At 47.4% G+C, this 6193-nt stretch overlaps 1 long non-coding RNA gene across 1 annotated transcript; it reads right to left on the minus strand.

Annotated features, from left to right (window-relative positions):
* Positions 1-605: 605 nt before the first annotated feature.
* LOC126038845 (uncharacterized) lies at positions 606-5746 on the minus strand. Its single transcript, XR_007506107.1, has 3 exons — positions 5679-5746; positions 2715-2792; positions 606-1423 (listed from the first exon to the last, which is right to left on the minus strand). It is a non-coding gene; the product is annotated as an uncharacterized LOC126038845 (long non-coding RNA).
* Between the last annotated feature and the right edge of the window lie 447 nt (positions 5747-6193).

Raw genomic sequence — 6193 nt, forward strand, 5'->3', positions numbered from 1 at the left:
AATTTGCTAAAAACATGTGTTACCACTAGTCTGGACATTATGTTATTTTAAGTATATTAATCACAGAATGGTTTGGGTTGGAAGGGACCTTAAAGATCACTTAGCTCCACCCCGCCCTGCCATGGGCAGGGACACCTTCCACTATAGACTAGGTTGCTCCAAGCCCCATCCAACCTGGCCTGGAACACTTCCCAGGACAGGAGCAACCGCAACTTCTCTGGGCAACCTGTTCCAGTGCCTCACCACCCTCACAGTAAAGAATTTCTTCCTTACATCTAATCTAAATCTACCCTCTTTCAGTTTAAAACCATTACCACTTCTCCTACCACTACGCTCCCTGTTAGAGAGTCCCTCCCCATCTTTCCTGTAGGCCCCCCTTAAGTACTGGAAGGATGCTATAAGGTCTCCCCGGAGCCTTCTTTTCTCCAGGATGAACAACCCCAGCTCTCTCAGCCTGTCTTCCCTCAGAAGAGAAGAGCTCCAGCCCTCTGATCATCTTCATGGCCCTGTTCTGGACTTGCTCCAACAGGTCCATGTCCTTCTTGTGTTGCAGGCCCCAGAGCTGGACGCAGTACTGCAGGTGGGGTCTCACCAGAGCCCCTCCCTTGACCTGCTGGCCACGCTGCTTTTGATGCCATCCAGGATACAGTTGGCTTTCCAGGCTGCAAACCCACATTGCCAGGTCCTGTTGAGCTTCTTGTCAACCAACACCCCCAAGTCCTTTTCCTCAGGGCTGCTCTCAATCCACTCATCAGCAAGCCTGTATTTGCGCTTGGGATTGCCCCGACCCATGTGCAGGACCTTGCACTTGGCCTTGTCGAACTTCATGAGGTTCGCACAGGCCCACCTCTCAAGCCTGTCAAGGTCCCTCAGGAAGGGATCCCTTCCCTCCAGCGTGTCAACTACACCACACAGCTTGGCGTGGTTGGCAAACTTGCTGAGGGTGCGCTCAATCCCACCGTCCCTGTTGCCAACAAAGATATTGAACAGCTCCAGTCCCAATACTGACCTGAGGCGTGCCAGTTGTCACTGGTCTGCATTCAAACATCAAGCTGTTGACCGCAACTCTTTGAGTGCGACCATCCAGCCAATTCCTTATCCACCCAGTGGTCCATCCATCACATCCATGTCTCTCCAATTTAGAGATGAGGATGTTGTGTGGGACAGTGTCAAACGCTTTGCACAAGTCCAGGTAGATGACGTCTGTTGCTCTTCCCTTACCCACCAATGCTGTAATCCTGTTGTAGAAGGCCACCAGAATTGTCAGGCATGATTTGCCCTTAGTGAAGCCATGTTGGCTGTCACCAATCACCTCCTTATTTTCCATGTGCCTTAGCATAGTTTCCAGGAGGTCTGCTTCATGATCTTGCTGGGCACAGAGGTGACTGGCCTGTAGTTCCCCAGGTCTTCCTTTTTTCCCCCTCTTAAAAAAAAAATAAAAATAATATATTTAGTATTAATTATATGTTTATATAATACACAGTTATATGTACACCCAAAGCTTCCATACTTATTCCAAAAATGCACTTTGCAAAGAGAGAAATAGTTCTTCATATTCTAAATATGTGCCATTTTTCATTAGATCAAAGCACTGAACCAACCACCGGCTGGTGCTTGTGGCTGATACACCCTCTGAATGCACCAGGAACTCAGCAAGCATTATACCCCATGTTCCTAAATCTCTGCAGGCTGCCCCAGTGTTACCCAGTCTATCGCTTCGCTCAAACCACTACCTGCTCAACATCTTGTCCAGCAAGCGTTAGCTTTTGTGGGGACTTTGACAGAACCAGGAAAATAATCCCTTGTTTTAGAAAGTAAGCTAGTTGACTCAGCGCCCTGGAATAAGAGTCAGCCGAGCACAGGCTGCATGTTTGGGAGGGGAACAGCCTGACCAGCAGGCACAGCTCAGTACAGGATCGGCTTCTCCGAGGACAGATTTCACACACAGCCTCCCTGGCCTTCCCAGCAGGTCCCTTCCCGGGCAGAGGAGCAGGAAGAGGAGGAGAGGCCAAGCCCTCGTACATCTGTGGGTCATGGTGCGCCCAGCACCATGATGCAAAGATGGGGTGCTGCAAGCTCGATGGTGCCCTGCACGAGCGGACTGGAAGGGTGATTACAGAGCCAAATTAAGATGGTGCTAAAAATACCAGAAACTACTTGATCTCTGCCTATCACCCCTCCTCCTGCTGCCAGGACTCACTGCAACAGCCCTTCACCATTTGGTCAGAGAAGAGCCTGTCCGTAGGGAGATACCACACTCTTCCACCTCTGCTTAAAAAGCCATAGATCTTGTATGACTTGCCTTCCCCCTTCACATGTTTTCCATATCAGAGTTAAACACACAGTCCTGCTTTCAAAAGTGCCGCCTTTCCCTTTGAGAGAAAAAATCCTGTATTTTTAGCCCACGCTGCTCAGCAAGCAGAGCTTACACAGCTGATGCACTTCTGCACCCCTCCATCCCCCCAACAGTTTTCCACTGGCCGCTTCCAAGTGAAGAAAGCACTGCCAGGGATACTTGGTTACCAACTGTCCAGGAGAACAAGTTGAAGCGAGATACCTTCCTCCAGAGGAAAGGTACCAGAGGAGTTTATTCCTTATTAGACATCAGAAAATCCAAGCACAGCTGCAGGATGGGATAAAATCTGCCCACTGTGGCAGCTCAGCAAGTTTGGGTTTTTTTCAAATTAATGACAGGACCAAGGAATGAAGCCTACCCAGAGAGGGATTCTGTCCAAAATTTTCCTTCAGCAACAGAAGAGCTGGCCAGTTTGGGTCCTTGATTGTCTGCAGAGCTGACAGAAAAATAGATTTGCATTAGTTTAAAAAAAAACGCAATGTTTGAAATGATTTTTAAAAGAACATGGACTTTTATGAACTTGTTCCTACAAAGTCACTTTCTGCAGCTCATTTTCTGATGTGGGTTTTAGCTCTGCTTGGTACAGCATGGGAAAGCATGACGGCCAGTTTTATCATAAAATTCCAGAATTTGAATGAAAAGCTTTTCTCTGCCAATCTGACTGCTTTCTAGAGATTGGACGTGTCATATTCCCATAAACATCACTTATGCATCTGTTCTGACAGTCTAGCGGTAGTTTAATCCTACCTGATATCCAGAATACCACTATTAAGTACTGCTTAATAAAATTGTAATTGGGCTTGGGGTAGTTCTTCAATGCACTGTTTAGCTACTTTTCAACGGACAGTCCTTCTCTTAAGGATTCACTATCACCAAATTGCACCCTAGCAGGCTTGCAAAAGTTAAAACTAAAGTCAGAAAATAATAGTGAAGAATACATTTTTAAATCATCTTTGATATGCATGGGAGAGTATTGCCCAACAGTGACACGAAAACCACTTTGAGAAGCCATGTACATAACCAGGTATTGAGAGAAACCTGCCCCAAATTCAGGTATGCAAAATGAACAGGTTTCCTTGACTTCTGCCCTGGAGGAAGACAAACGAAAAGAAATCAGACCACTCTCCTGTACTGCAGCATTAATGACCATTTAAAACTTCACCGGCCAAACACAGGACAGAAGTAAAGGGCATCTGAGGCACCACAAAGCTGGACCTGGAGGCATCTGCCAAAGCGTGGCCTCTCACAGTCAGACCTGAGCATCCTCAAGCTCCCCATGGGAGACAGTTGAGGCTGTATCCTAGGGTACAGAGGGGACAGCTCTATACATGTGGGGAAGTGCCTCTGTGCTGGGGCCAGTGCTTAGGAGAATTGCAGGAGACAGAGGTGCTCCAGAAGAACATGAAACAATGCTGCTGACAGCATAGTTCTCCATCAGGGAGAAGGCAGATGACATTATAGTCCCTATCGGAACCAGGCCCTCAGTTTCTCGATGAGCACTCTAATTCAACACCACTTTCTGACACGCACGTTAACGTTTTGCTTCAGCCTTGCCCTTCAGACCACAGCAAAGCACTGAGCAGGCTGCTGGGGGTCAGAAGCTCCTCTGGTAGGGAAAGAGCAGGGAGGAGGGCAGGGGAAGAACTGAAAGAGCCAGTGCCAAGTGTAGGGAAAATCTGGAATGGCACATTTGCTTTTGTTCACTGCATCTCAAAAAAACCTATAGAAGTCAGGAAGCCCAGGACAGGACAGGTTCCAGCACAGCAGCAGCCACGGCAGTCAGCACAAGCACTGCTGCGAGCAGTACCTGCTGGCAAAGCAGACCTCTATGCTGTAAAACAAACAAACAACAACAACAAAAAACCCACCAACAACCCCCCCCCCCCCCCCAACCAAAAACCAAAACCATGGAGATTTACGATCAATAAGAAGGAGCAGCATCACTAATTGACAAGAAATGCCTCACCTCAACACACCAGCTGAGCATTAGCCAGCTCTGAGCTTGCTGTGTCCCTCCAGCAGAGATACCCCATGCCGAGGGGGACCTGGCCTGGTGAGGATCTTCCCCGTTACTTTCCTGACCAAGATCCCAGACTGACACCCCCTGCCAGTCATCACAGCCCAAGTCAGCCGTGCTGCTTTTTGGTACAAGTTTAACTCAAAGATTTGTAGTGTTTAATATTCTGCCCCAAATCAACCACCTGCTCTTACTTGTTGGGGGGGGGGGGGGGGCGGAAATAGAGCTCCACAAAACAAAGTTTAAATCACACATACAAGTCAGTTTTTCCACTTCTGGAGTCAACAGCCACTGGTGTTTAGGAAACTGCAAAGATGGCATCAGTCCCATCTAAATTATCTTTCATTTAGTGCAGCTGAAATGTTGGCTATCTCTTTTTAAGCTAACTGAACACATGCCTGATTAAACAGGTACAGCCAGCTTCTTTGCTTGCACATAGCTGTTTACACGTAACAAAAAGTAACAATCCCTGCTGACTATAAATTGCTATTACCAGGGCTATAGCTTATCATAATGCAAACAGAACTTCAAAGACATCAGTTTATAAGGATGTAATTAAGAGACGTAGTAATATATCAGCTGGGCAGATTAAAATAAAGGACCCTGAACAAAACTAACCACTGCATCATCAATATAATTTATCAGCAAATCTTGATTGCACAAGTGTGTGAATTTTTGCATTCCTCCTCATAGCTTGCAGACAAATTTTGTTTAAATCTATCAGAATGTCTTATACATACGTGCAGTGATAAAAGAGTTGCTATTAAATACCAGAGTGCTGCATTTTTTTGCTTTTCCTTCGCAGGGTAAGCTGTAAAGGCATAGGAACTCTGCGGTCTCCAAAAGCACTGTGTTATCTCAGGCTGGAAATGGAATTTTCACTCAGAACCATCCAGCCTTTGAAAGCCTCCTACTTACCCCCACAAAGCATTTTAGGGCCACTGTGGCTGCCGTAATCTTTTAAGAGCACAGCATCGTTAGCTGATGAGCACCATCTTCACAGACCTGTGGACGGTCATCTGCTTCTGCATCAAAGCAAAAGCCCAGCTGCCTCCTTGGTAGCCAGCATCACTGCTGACAGCCCCAAGGGCAGTGGCAAAAGCCCCCCAGTTTGGGTCAGGGGCAGCTTCTAGCCTCCGTCAAAAGCCCAGCAATTTAGGAAGGGGAGCCAGGCCACGCAAGCAATCCACATCACATCCAGGAGCGCAGAAGATACAGAGGAACTGCAGTCACGTGCTGAAAGCTGCCATGTCCTGGCAGCCTTCCTTGCTGCCCCCCGCCACCCCCAAACACTGAATTGCTTACAAAGGGAAAGAGTTGATTGGCACTGCTGCTAACGAACTCGATCCACAGCCACTGCCTGCCAGGAGAGCGCTGGAGGCACAGGCACCTTCTGCAGCTTGCTCCCTGTAACAGCAAGGAAAAGCAAGTTATCAGTGCCCACAGATCTGTCTTGCTCAACATTCAGCCTGCAATATTGAAGGCGTAGTCATAAAAAGAGCTCCTTTTGCCATCTTGCTCTGCCCACGGATGGGCTGTTTCTCAGTTTGTTTCTCTTAAGGGGAGTCCCGCCAGATGCCATTTCCTACTCATTAAACTGAGATCTACCTCAAGGCCTGCAAAGATACTGGCAGACCATGTTCAATCCCATTTCAGCAACGAAAAGTCTGAGGGGAGAAGAAACTATCACTGTAGATACCTGGAAAACTGAGCCTTATTAAGCTGGGCACCCCCACTTCTGAAGTATGCAAAAGATTAAAACTGAAATTGTTGGGAAAATCCTTAAGTTTTGTGCTCGGTGTAACAGAAGGGTAAGTCTG

The sequence above is a fragment of the Accipiter gentilis genome, chromosome 5 (genome assembly GCF_929443795.1).
Source record: "Accipiter gentilis chromosome 5, bAccGen1.1, whole genome shotgun sequence".
Lineage (NCBI taxonomy): Eukaryota > Metazoa > Chordata > Aves > Accipitriformes > Accipitridae > Astur > Astur gentilis.